Source organism: Sorghum bicolor, chromosome 7 (genome assembly GCF_000003195.3).
Source record: "Sorghum bicolor cultivar BTx623 chromosome 7, Sorghum_bicolor_NCBIv3, whole genome shotgun sequence".
NCBI lineage: Eukaryota > Viridiplantae > Streptophyta > Magnoliopsida > Poales > Poaceae > Sorghum > Sorghum bicolor.
In genome coordinates, this window is record NC_012876.2 from 52,270,341 (window position 1) to 52,284,739 (window position 14,399).

Consider the following 14,399-nt stretch of genomic DNA (forward strand, 5'->3'; position numbering starts at 1 on the left):
ACCCGATTTTACTAAGTTTTCTGGATAGGATGATACGTCAACTACGGAGCATGTCAACAGGTTCATCATCCAATGTGGCGAGGCTGCCAAGAGAGACGAATTGAGGGTTCGCTTGTTCTCGTCATCCTTGTCTGGATCGGCTTTCAACTGGTTTATTTCATTGCCTCCTAACTCAGTGATTACTTGGACCGATCTAGAGAAGCAATTCCATAAATACTTCTTTTTTGGAGTCCATGAGAAGAAGATCACTGATTTAGTCAAGTTGAAGCAACGCAATGATGAATCGGTTGAAAGTTTTGTGCAAAGATTGCGGGAGGTCAAGAACAAATGCTATAGTCTAGTTTTGGACGATCGGCAGCTAGCCGATTTGGCTTTCCAAGGTTTGTTGCCACACGTCAGGGACAAGTATGCCTCTCAAGAGTTCAAAAGCTTAAGTCACTTGGTGCAGAGAATTTCTGATTAGGATATCAAACCTTTTGAGCCCAAGAGAGCATGGAACAAAAAGGTGTCCTTTGTCGATGAAGCAGCAAGCTCGGATTCTGATGAAGAGCCAGTCATCGGCTTAGTAGAGTGGGTAAAGAACAAGAAGCCGATGCCTTGCCCTTTCGGGCATAAAGAGCCGGAGAAGTTCGCATTTGATATTACTAAAGCCGATAGAATATTTGACTTTCTACTTCAGGAAGGCCAGATCAAGTTGTCACCAAATCATGTGATTCCATCGGCTGAAGAGTTGAAGAAGATGAAATATTGCAAGTGGCACAATGTGACTTCTCACAGCACCAATGAGTACAAAGTTTTCAGGCAACAGCTGCAATCGGCTATAGAATCTGGGAGAATAAAGTTTGATAGTTCTAAAGCTCAGAAGCCGATGAAGATTGATCAACATCCTTTCCCAACAAATATGTTGGATGCTAAGGGAAAGATCAAGGTTTTGACGTCGAAAGCAGCTGAAAAGAGTGCATTGGTAGATCCTCAGCATCAAATTACTGCTGCCGATGCCAAAGGAAAGAGTCTGATCCAGGAAGGAAATAGCTCAGGGAGGCCTCCCCGATCCGGTATTGTGATAACTCATAGAAGGCCTCGGGAAACTTGGCAGCAACATGAAGATCGGTATCGGCGCCAGCAAGAAGACTATCATCGGGAAGAAGAAAGACGCCGACAAGAGTGGAATCGGCACAGGGATCACTGGAACTGCCCGTTCTTTATCCATTGCTGGGAGCAGAATATTAAATTACCCAGTGTTAGAGATTGCCCTGAATGCAATGGTTATGATCGGTATGACAGACCCGATCGGCGCTATCATGATGATGATCGGTAGTTTATTGGGCCGATTAGGGGGAGAGCGTCAGTTCATGATCGGCTGGGGGGCAGACTCAGTGTACACGATAGGCTTGGCGATCGTGTTCAATATTTTCCCAGGAATCAAGAAGAGCTTGAAGAGATGGCAAATGCTCGGGTTCCCGATGAGTTCATATTTTGCAGGGATGCTAATACCTATCATGTCAAGTCAAGGGAACATCGCCGTCCATCGGCAAGGCAGTCACCACTTCCCCCGTGGTGTCCAGAGGGGTTAACTAAGACACAAAAAAGGAGACTGCAGCGCGAAAGACGAGAGGAGCTCAGCAAGGGCGAGAACTCTGGTCAGTCTGGGGATCAGCAGCAGCCAGATCCAAAGGGAAAGGGACCATCGACAGATGTCAACATGGTATTCATGTTGCCGATGGAGTTCCTTGTGCCATCCAGTGATGACGAGGAGTTGGATTTTTCCGAGCAGATAGCTCAGTTGGCTCTGGATCCGATGACAGCTATCTTTGAAAATTCTATCGATAATAAAAGGCAACATCTTAAAGCCCTATTTGTCAAAGGGAGAGTTGATGGGCAGCCGATGACCAAGATATTAGTTGATGGAGAGGCTGCTATTAACATGATGCCATATGCAGTCTATCGGAAACTTGAGAAAGGAGATCAAGATCTGACCAAGACTGATATGATGTGAAAGAGCATCTAGGCCCCTAGTGATTTCAGTGATTAATGACAATGTTGATTACTATGACTAACGTGTGTTTTGCAGAGGCAAAGTCATAGGTAAGGTCATGGTAATATGTTCTCGATGAACAGGGACGTGAATGCCTACTTAAAAGTGGAAAACGGTTCAATTTTCAAAGGATGGATGGACATCGTCAAAACTAGACTAGGTCTAAGTGCCATATGGTGAAGAAGGGCACTTAGAGTAGTTTAGGACTTTGTTTTCCTTTGACCGTACTATTAAGAGGGGCTTTGATCTAGTAGCTTGACTTAGACAAGGCTTTAGGTTTAGGTGTGGTGCACACTTGGTAAACCTAGCACTAGGTAGCTCAGAGATAGTCCTTAGATCGAGAGGAACCAACTTCGTTTTGGAGCGATCGCGTTTCGACGAAGTTAGGGTGCCCAAGGGGGCACCGGACGCGGCACTGGACGCTCGGTGAGTGCGTCTGGTGAGGTCCTTAGCCGTTGGAACAGTGTGGTGCTTAGGGTTAAGCACCGGACGCTGGCACCGGTCGCACCGGGCAGCGTCCGATCCCAAACCTAGGGAGGTTGTAAACTTCCCTGAGCACTGGACGCTAGCACCGGACGCACCGGGTAGCGTCCGGTCCCATACGCAGGGAGTATGTAAAACTCCCCGAAGCACCGGACGGTGCCACCGGACGCTGAAAGTTAGCGTGAAAGTTAGCGTCCGGTGACCTGTCAGACGCAGGTACAGTTAGCCATTATGAAGCACCGGTCGCTCGGTGCAGAGCGTCCGGTGCAACATAAAGAGCGTCCGGTGACCCCGTTTTCAGTGGAAAACGGTTGGCTGACCTTTGGACTTCGTGGGTAGTATTTATACTCCTCCACCTCGTCCATGAGAGGCCTCTTGCCCATTTGAACATTTGAGAAACTTGTTGTGGAGCAAGACAGTAGCAAGAGCCTAGAGAGGATTGAGATTTGAGTGATTTCTTGAGAGAATCCTTCTCTAGTGAATTCCAAGAGTCAAGTGTGCATCCACCACTCTCTAGAGCCTTGTTTGGGTCAAGTGAGAGTTCTTTGCTTGTTACTCTTGGTGATCGCCATCACCTAGACGGTTCGGTGGTGATTGGAGGCACGAAGACCGCCCGAAGTTGTTGTGGGCGGCTCGTGTCAAGCTTGTGAGCGGTTTTGGGCGATTCACCGTGACGGAGTGTCGAAGAATCAGCCCGTAGAGAGCACTTGGTCCTTGCGCGGACCAAGGAGGAGCAAGACCTTTGCGCGGGTGCTCCAACGAGGACTAGTGGAGGGTGGCGACTTTCCGATACCTCGGCAAAACATCGCCGAGCACTTTCTTCCACTACTCCTTTACATTCTAGCATTTACTTTGTGTTTTTACATTCTTAGAATTGCCTTGCTAGAATAGGATTGGAACTAGGTTGCAAAACTTTTATCCGGTAGCTCTCTAGGTCACACTAGGCACAAGGGGTTGAATTGGAGCTTATAGGTTGCTTAAATTTTTAGAGAAGCCCAATTCACCCCCCCCCCCTCTTGGGCATCTTGATCCTTTCATGATGCTAAAAGACTTTGAGGGAAATATATCTCCGGTTAAGGGAGCAATCTGTGTCGAGTTGACCATCGGCAGCAAAACCTTGCCGACAACTTTCTTTGTGATCAGTGGAAAAGGTGCTTATAATCTGCTGCTAGGGAGAGACTGGATTCATGCCAATTGTTGCATTCCATCAACAATGCACCAATGCTTGGTCCAGTGGGTAGGTGACAAATTTGAGATTGTCCCGGTCGATTCTTCCTATGTTATTGCATCGGCAAAGGCGGACACTTATGAAAGGACTAGGTGTATCTCGGAAGAAATTTGGGAGAAGGATTTCCTCAAAGTTGCCGATTATGAAATTCCACCAATCCAAGCAGTCAGTTCTGATGAGGAGTTTTAATGGATAGGTTCGCCGATGATGGAAAATTAGGCCAGGAATTCACATCGGCCGATGATTTAGTAGAAGTAGATATAGGTAGTGGTGATAAACCTAGACCTACTTTTATTAGTGCTAAGTTAAATTCTGAGTGTAAGCAGCAGTTAACCAATTTGTTAAAGGAATGTAAAGATTGCTTTGCTTGGGATTATACTGAGATGCCTGGTTTAGACCGATCAATTGTTGAACATCGGTTACCCATCAAGTCTGGATTTCGGCCACATCAGCAGCTAGCTCGCCGATGTAATCCTAATATCCTTCCTGATATTAAGGCCGAGATAACCAAACTTATCGAAGCTAAATTTATTCGGCAATGTCGGTATGCCGAGTGGATTTCCAATGTTGTTCCAGTTTACAAGAAAAATGGGAAGCTTTGGGTTTGCATTGATTTCAGGAATCTTAATAAAGCTACACCGATGGATGGTTACCCAATGTCAGTTGCCGATCTACTAGTTGATGCTGTGGCTGGGCATCGGATCATCAGCTTTATGGATGGCAATGCAGGGTACAATCAGATATTCATGGCTGAAGAAGATATTCCAAAAACTACATTTCGATGTCCTGGTCATGTTGGGTTGTTTGAATGGATAGTCATGACCTTTGGCTTGAAAAATGCTGGTGCTACTTATGAGAGGGCCATGAATTTTATCTTTCATGAGTTCATCGGCAAGCTGGTGGAAATTTATATTGATGATGTGGTGGTTAAGTCTGGAGATTTCACAAAACATCTTGTAGATTTGCGAAAGGTGTTGGAATGCACAAGGAAGCATGGTTTAAAGATGAACCCTAACAAATGTGCATTTAGTGTATCGGCAGGACAATTCCTTGGTTTCATGGTGCATCAAAGGGGGATTGAAATTAGTAGGAGATCCATTGATGCCATCAATAAAATAGTCGCTCCTACCAACAAAACTGAGCTCCCACTACAAGAATTCTGGGCTTCTGTGATAATCAGATTATGACGATAATAGCCTGTTTCCTGTCACTGTCTGCCTACGGTGACGGAGTGACTGTCGTCACAGAAGGTGGGTCACTAACCAGCTTCTATGACAACCAGAGGACTTTGTCATTGATACAGTGACGATAGTTTTCTTGTCATTGATGCAATGACGAGACTAAACTGTCATAACAAATTAAACAAAATAACACCACATGTACGATGACATGAAAGATGACAAGGCAGATGATGTGGCAAATGACATGGCAATTCACATTTGGCCCATATATCATGGGGTTTTTCTTTTTTTTCCAATTATAGTTGGCCCAAATGTTTTTTTGGCCCAACTACAATATCACATCTTTTTCCCATTCAGGCCCAACATTAGTCCAAACCGATATTATGGGCTAGCCCATTTAAAAATCATGACATATGATTAACCACATAACTAATTTCATTAATTATAATAACCATCCATAAATAATCCTCGTTCATAATAAATAATGCTTTTGTACAAAAAAATGCAAGTCCAAGCTAAAGCTATAACCCGTTACAACTCATACATAAACCACGGTGCTTTGATTGGCTGCATAGAGCAGTCTGCAGCAAACTTCTTCAATCTCTCTAGACCTTGTCTCATCACCAATGAGAGTAGAGCCAGCTGCAGGTTTCTGAGTCCTAAATGAGCAAATAATGAAATGCAAGTATCAAGATGCGCTGCACAAAGGAGTACAAATGCAGAAATGCAAACTACAGGGAAAAAATATGCCCATGGCACTACCACAAATTATTTAAAAGTGACGATCTTATCACTGGTTCCTATCGAGATCAACAGCAGATGAATATTTGTTCTTCAGGGGAAGTAACACAGCTCATAAGTCATTCGTGTTTTCAGTATCAGTTTGGACAACACACATTTAACCAAAACGAATACTAAATAAAAATCAAACAGTGTAGGGTATAATAGAGGATACAAAATGAATAGTATTTCCATAGCTGTAGCTATCTACAAGGCTTCCACGTGAGACTATTTGATGTTTGATATGAAAACATAATATTTTACATTGGTAAAGCATTTGTCGGGTTCAAACAAGTGCAGATTGATATATTCAAGTATTTATCGGTTTCAAGCAGCAAGCAGACACATGTCATAATAGGAAGTCAGTCACTCACATGTTGTTTAATGTCACATGTTGCTTATTGTCCTCCTCAAGTTGAGACATCTGAAACAACACAATTAGTGTTATGCAAAGGCACATTAAAGATTTTAAAACTACTGCAGACAATCTTAATAGCTATAAAATCATTCTGAAACAAGCATTGCCATTCAGTGCGCATGTATTCTAAATGCCAGGAGATCAACTATAATCAATGTAACAAGGAAATCATGCCAGCAGTTCATCAAATGCTCAAGTAATTTTGCATTTAACTTAAATTGGCAAAACCAGTTCATTATAACTGAACTGCTGACGATATAGTTATCGCCTTTGGACAGTACCCTGTATTCTAGCTATCTAATCATGGGCACAGATGGACTTGCTAGCAGATGAAAGAATCAAAGCGTTACTGATAGACCCACTAGCAATTGAAAGAATCAAAGCATTACACTGATGGACCTGCTAATTTACTACGCCCATAACTCAAAAGATTGAATATAATATGAACTAATGCTAAAATGGTTGAAGGGCAACAAATATTAAACAATAGAACTGCAGTTCAACACATGAAGCAGGTAACCCATTCCGTTTGGCAAATAAAACAAGTGAGGCAGAATCTAAGCACATCTTCATCGACTGTTCCCAACATAATCCTCTATTAATTTGCATTCAGCACTAGGAGAGGCTCAGCCTAGTCCTTGCCTTGCAGACTTGCAAGGCAGCAGGCAGGGGCCAGCGGCAGTCCCTCCAAGCGCTAGTACCCCATAGCCTGCAACCTGCATGAATCGTGGCCACGTCCATGGCTCTGAGGGTCGCTGCCCCCTAGCGCACGCTTAAAAAAGTAACTGGAAAAAAATCCCTCAAAGCACAAATTCGTACCTACAACTGTAGAGTGATAGAGTGCCAGAACAGTGCCCACATCCGGCAGCCCGACATTATGTGCTCATCGCTAGCGCTACTCGCTAGAAGCCCCAACCGACCAGGCCCGCGTGCTCAACGACGCCCCGGCTCTGCGCACTTGACATCGTGCCGCCCCGTGCCCGCGCTCTCGAGGCCAGCCATGGCGCGGCCACGAGCGGCGCGTGCTCCGCTCCATGCCCTGCCCGACCTTGCACAGTGCGCGCTCGAGTCTCGAAGCCACGACCTTGATCGGCAAGGTAAATTTTATCAGGAGGTTTATATCTAACTTGTCTGGTAAAATTCGTGCTTTCAGTCCTTTACTTAAGTTGAAAGCCGATCAAGAATTTATATGGGGGAAAGAGAAACAGTTGGCTTTAGATGAAATCAAGAATTATTTGGTAAATCCTCCAGTTCTGATCCCACCTCAGCAAGGAAAGCCCTTCAGATTATATTTATCTACCGATGGGATGGTCATCGGTTCAGCTTTGATTTAAGAATTTGAAGGGAAGGAGCGTGTAATTTACTATTTAAGCAGAAGGTTGATTGATGCTGAGACCAGGTATTCGGCCATTGAAAAGTTATGTTTGTGTCTATATTTCTCATGTATTAAGTTGAGGCACTATTTGTTATCGGCTGAATGCATTGTTATATGCAAAGATGACGTGGTCCGATATATGCTGTCTATGCCGATTATGAGTGGCAGGATCGGTAAGTGGATTTTGTCACTGTCGGAATTCGATCTGCGTTACGAATCGGCTAAAGCGGTCAAAGGATAGATTATGGCCGATTTTGTGACTCAGCATTGTGGTGCAGTGGAGACTTTGGAAATTGTACCTTGGACGCTCTTCTTTGATGGATCCACATGTGACCGGGGGGCAGGAATCGGCATAGTGTTAATTTCCCCTCGGGGAAGGAAATATGAGTTCTCCTTGCCGATTGTTGCCACGTCAACGAATAATCAAGCCGAATATCAAGCTTTGATAAAGGGGTTGGAATTGTTAAGAGAAGTCCATGCTGACGCTGTTGAAGTCTTCGGAGATTCTATGCTGGTTATAAATCAATTGGCTGGAAGCTATGAATGCCGAAGCGAAGTCTTGATAGCTTACTATGAAAAAAGTATGCGACTATTAAAGGAATTCAAAGAGTTCCAATTAGAGCATGTTCCTCGGTTACATAATGAGGAGGCTAATCGGTTGGCTCAGCATGCTTTAGGGTATCAACCTATGGTTAACACGTTATCGGCAATCGGTGCCGATGATTGGAGGAAAGAGATCGTTGATTATTTAAAGGATCCGTCCAAGAAAGTTGGAAGGCGTGTTCGGTTTCAAGCCACCAAGTATGTGCTCCTCGAGGATGAATTATATTATTGAACAATTGATGGAATTCTTATCAAATGCTTGGGTGAGGATGAGGCTAAAAGTTTAATGGGAGAAATCCATGAAGGAGTATGTGAAGCACATCAGTCCGCATTTAAGATGAAGTGGATGATCAGGAGAAACGGGTATTATTAGCCGACTATACTTGAGGATTGTTTTAAGTATTTCAAAGGGTGTCAAGGATGTTAGAAATTTGGCAATGTTCAAAGAGCACCCGCATCGGCCATGAATCCTGTTATTAAACCCTGGCCGTTCCGGGGATGGGCTATTGACTTAATCGGCCAGATTTATCCACCATCTAGCAAAGGACATAAGTTTATCTTGGTTGCCACCGATTATTTCACCAAGTGGGTTGAAGCTATTCCTTTGAAGAAGGTCACATCGGCCAACATGATTGATTTTGTGAAAGAGCATATTATTTACCGATTTGGTATTCCTCAAACAATTACTACCGATCAGGGTACTATGTTTACGTCGGGGGAGTTTGATGAGTTTGCAATCGGTATGGGAATTAAAGTGTTGAATTCTTCTCCTTATTATGCTCAAGCTAATGGACAGGCCGAAGCATCTGACAAAGGAATTATCAAACTTATTAAACGGAAGATTGAAGAAAATCCTAGGAGGTGGCATACGTTGTTGAATGAAGCTTTATGGTCATATCGGATGGCTTGTCATAGGTCGACCAAAGTTTCACCTTATCAGTTGGTGTATGGACATGATGCGGTGCTACCTTGGGAAATTAAAACTGGGTCTAGGCGACTATCTTTTCAAGATCAATTGGCTGCCGATGATTATACTACTTTGATGACAGACGAGTTGGATGATCTAGCAGGGCATCGGCTAAGGGCTTTGATAAGTATAGAAGAAAATAAGAAGAGAGTTGCCAGATGGTATGATAAGAAGGTAAAGGCTAAGGAGTTTGCCGATGGAGACTTAGTATGGAAACTAATCTTACCGATCGGGACTAAAAGTTTAAAGTTTGGCAAGTGGTCTCCCAATTGGGAAGGTCCCTATCGGATAAATCGATCTGCTCCTGGCAACGCCTATATCTTAGAAACTCTCGAAGGAGTTGAATTTTCCAAAGCATTGAACAACAAATATTTAAAGAGATATTACCCCAGCATATGGCTTGATGCATGAAAATTTAAGTGTCGATAACATTCCTATCGGCTGAATTAAAAGTGTATCTGCGGCCGGACTTAATGTTTTGAAAGGATGTCGATAACAGTCCTATCGGCTGGACCAAAATGATTAGAAGAAAGAGGCAAAGCACGCCGCCGATGAAGAGTTTACATGTTTAACAGAGCCTGGGTCGTCGATATGGCGCGCAGACAGATCCGGTTGGCTTGTTCTATCTCCTTCACGTCATCATCGGCAGAACCTTCCACTGGCTTCAGTTTCTTCTTCATCTGCAGTGCTTTACGGGCCTGGAGGTTTCGCTCTTGTTCAAGAATCTTGATTGCTTCAGGCAGCTGGCTTTCTTCCTGTTGGGCTTGGGACAGAGATTCTTCCACTTGTCTGAGTTCAGCCAATAGAGCTTCCCTTCTCGCCGATAGATCAGAGATCTTTTGCTTCAGTGCATCTCCTGAGGATTTCAGAGTGCCGATGCTCTTATGCTTCTCATCGGCAAGGAGCTTCACTTTCATCATCTCCTCTGAGAGCTGGGCGTGAGCAGCTCTATCGGCAAGACGTTGGGCAGCCTTTTGATACTGCAGCTGACGACTCTCTAAATGTACAGCTTGAAAAAGAACCTCCTCGGCATCGGCAGGGATTTGACCTCTGAGAGCCTTGAACAGAACTTTGGCTGGATCAGAGTCATCGACCAATTGCGCTGTGTCTTGATGAAGAAGGGCTGACAGATCCGCCAGCTTTGCTCTAATCTCTGCCGATGAGATTCCAACTGCTCGAGAAGAACTTGCTACCTCGCCTTCATCCTTAGAGATCTCGATGGCGAAGGAGAACAGGCTGTCGGGAGAATCCTGTTCCTGAAAAAGCAGACAGAATAAGTTATTTTGTGATCGAGTACTGATAACAATAAAGATGAAGATCGAGTAACTTACTTGCTTCAGAGCTATCTCTCGCCTCTGACTTGTTGAAGCCGATGGAATCACAGGCTGATCGGCTGGGATTACCGATGAGACTATGTCAGCTGAAAGATTAACAAAGGTAATTACAAATTGGAAAAAGTGGGTTCATCGGCAATAAATAGAAAGTATGATACCTTGAGGAGGTGCAGTACTAGTCTGAATCGAGGAAACTACCGATGCTATGATTAAGCTTGCTGGATCGGCAGTCTGCTCGTGTACATCAGCCGATGTTTCTTCTGGCTGAGGCTCTTCTGGCTGAGGTTCTTCTGGTTGGAGTTCTTCTGTTTGGGTTTCTTCTTGTGGTTGAAGATGAGACGGTGCTGGTTGTATCTGGGCTTCAGGAGGAGAAGGGGATGATTCTACTGGATCGGAGATACTGGAGGAGGAGAAGGCGTTGCTGTTCTCTGGCGCTTTGCTTGCAATCTGGTACTCTTGGAACCTTTTCTCTTCGGTTGACTGGACTGGGGGGCATCGGTAGTCGTACTTCTGGTCTTTGCCGATGTACCGGTGTGCTGATACAACAGTGAGAAGTTTATGAATACAAGTGTAATAAGTATAAGAATGGAATCAGTATAAGTTGAAGCACTTGAGAATTTACCTTGAAGGCTTGTGCCAGGGCAGTGGCAGCTACCGATGGGGATGTTCTCGTTCGTTTGGTAGTGACTTTCTTGAGGCGTACACCTCGATGCATTATAGCAGCCAGGGTTGGAGCGTTGTTGCCGATCAAAGAAATTGGGCCTGATGGAAGGAGCTCAATCGGCTTACCACTCCTGCTGACCAATGGTGCTATGCCATCGACCTGTATGTAACAAGGAAAGTAAGTTACCGATGAAAAATAAAAGTGAAGGGATCGAAGCATCGGTATTAAAATACTTACAGTATTATCGGAGACTTTATACTGGGGATCGATCATGCCACGGTATGTGAGAGCCGATCTGCAGAACAGGTGTTCTTTCCATTCTTCCCACCACTGTTTGTATGCCTGAGTGATGAAGAGAGCCGGGATCCAAGCCGATAGATCGACATCTGTATCGGCGTTTGGTGGAAGTTGGGCTACCCTGATCCATTCCAGATTGTTGGCAATGATCTCCCTCGGCTTTATCACATTAGCGTAGCAGAGTGCAATCGGCAGTTGGCCGAAAGCCAGTTGGCGAGCTAGTACCGATGGGTTATAAAACACATAGGTTAGATTGGAGGCTTTCCCACTACCAAAGAAGTTCACTTGTATGGCTCTTAGGGTGATAATTGCCATCATCACGTCGTGATCCTTGTTGAGAGCATCATTGAAGGGGTGGAAGATCAAAGGAAATCTAGTGTCTGGATCTTCATAAGGCATCCATGCTCGCTGTTCTCTGGTCAGGCCCTCGTACAGAGTCTGAAAGAATCGGCTAACCTGGTCTGCGTTACCACCTGTGCCAGGCAAAACTATGGCAGCTTCACCAAAGTTCAGAGGGGAACGAGTTGCCGATTCTTCTTCATCCAGTTCATAATCCTCGGCTATATCCCTGGGGAAGCGCTGTGCGAATAGGTCGAACTCAAGGCGCTTGTGCATGTGGAGACTAAGCCACATATTGATAAACCACCAGGGACCCCCTAAGTTGCCGATGGGTTGGCCGAGCAAGAGTTTCCTGGCTACTTGGTGGAGGAGGTGATAAGCCGAGCCAAGCAAGTATCGGCCAAGGGGAAATCGGCCACCATTAGCTAATCTTTCTGCTGCTGATAGGTAGACAAAAGTTGGTCCTACCGATCGACCACAGAATACAAATTTATCCAGCCACATGTTCAGAAAAGTGGTCTGTTCCTTTGCATTGACAGGACATGTTCTTCGGTACTTTTGAATGTACCCTGACCAACCGCCGATAGCACGAGTTTCCACCTTAGCGCTGGGTTTGGTGTCGAACAGGTGGGTGTTATCGGCAGTGGCTATATCTAAGCCAGTAAGCATTAGGACATCGGCAAGAGTAGGGGAAGCAGGGCCATGGCCAAACACAAAAGCATTGAGTGTGTCTGACCAAAAGTATGAAGCAGCGATCAGCAGTGACTCATTTCTCTCCATATCGGCAAGAGACAATCTAATGCACTGATCTAATTTCCGTTCACCCCATTGGACCTCATTTGAGTTACTGACTCTTAGGAACCAATCCTTTCATCCCTTGGTAGGACTGGGCCAGGAACAGAAGGCGTCTTTCCATAGATCTAGAGAAAAATTCTCAGCTCTAAAGGGGATTCTATTTGTCTCTGCGTTTATAAGATCGGTGGGATCTAAGTTTCCTAATGGACCAAGGCATTGGAGATGAGGTTGATCGGTAGGGATTACGATCTTGTCGGCCAAATCCTAAAGATTTTAAACGAAAAGAAGAACAAAAAGAAAAAGGATTCGGTAAGACAGATTGCGAATAAATAAAAGTACAGCAAGAGTACGAAAAAGAAGGAGGGTAAGCTAACCTCAGGGACGACGAAGTTGACGTCCATTGCCCCACAGAGAAGAAGATCGAAAACTTGGGGGTTGTTGGAGGAAGTTCTTGCTGGAGTTCTTGGAGCTCTCGAACAGTGCCGCCGCTAGGAAAGCAGAGTTGGGGCTGTAGAATGATGCGATGGAGGAGTACCCGATAAGGGAGTATTTATAGAACAAAACGGGCAAGGGCAAATTTGACTAATCTCTTTGCCGTATCCGTGAAATCCGAGGGTACTCAGGTGGATATGGTAACTGTTCGCACGGTAATCAAGGGATTGCGCAGGTGATTTGACACGAAGCGGTCATGATCTGGAGATATTGCACTGTGCGGGATTTCTTGGTCGGTCCATCGGCAGTTCCCTCTAACGGTAATATTGCCGATGGGCGCATAAAGTGGAGAGATCCGGTTCGGAAGGTTGAGGAATTCGAGGAACCTGCAGAAGAATCGGGTCAAGGTTGTTCAGATTTAAACGGTCGGTCACCAAATGGGGAGAATTAATTGCGGAAAGGCATCATTACTGCAGAGAATTTCGGAGCATTAATGATTTTATACTCCGAAATTGGGGGGCATGTGTTGACACCGTTTTTGGACACGTACCCAGAGACCAGTAGAGTATAGATCGGCAGGTGGAGCAACGGTAACTAGTCTGCAGAAGAATTGCCGATGAAGAGACGAATGAATATGACTAAGTCCAGAGGTAGTGACGTGTTCTTGCCGATGATCAATATTGGTGTTTGCCGATGGCCATAACAGGAAGACTGCCGATGACTCTGAAGGAAAGCGTGGAGGTTGTTGATTGATCTGTAGCGGTGTCCGGGCCGGTTACAAGGGGGTAGTTTTATATTTTCCTTAGTTATTTAAATTCATTTTGTATACGGATTCTGTTTAATTTGGAATTCAAGTCCTAGTCGTGTCTGATTGTTGCTTTTTGAGCAGGGTATAAATGTAAACCCTAGGGCCTTGTAATGAAAAATCGATCAATCAATCAAACACAAGTTTTTACTCATATTTCAGCATCTACTTTTTCGACGACTTCGTCATATTTTCTTTTTATTATTATGAGTTCTTAGGAATTCGTCGACTTAAGCTCGGCATGTTCTCAAGTTCCGCGTGATCACCTCTTGGCCGTGACATCCGGGCGCATCGCTGTTGTCGGGACCAAAGTGGTCGAGTTATCACCTTTGCCGATAGTAAGGTCAAATCGGCTCGCACGCCTTAACGTTTGAATCGGGTATTAGCCCTTTGTGTTTGCAGATTAGTTTTGCATCAACACGTTCGTAGCCCACAATCCTCCCCTCTCCCACGTGATTTTGTAACAGGAAACAAGTGATTGTGCCTAAAAAAGAATGACAGGACACTTTCAAACATGGAGACCGGCGTACTTTATTTTTTAGATGGGCTATTTTTTTAAGCGAATAGCTAAATCATGAATTTTAGATATATTATTAGATAGACTGTTGGAGTTGCTGTAATATAGGAGTACTATATCCCATAATAATAACAGAAGTTGTTAGT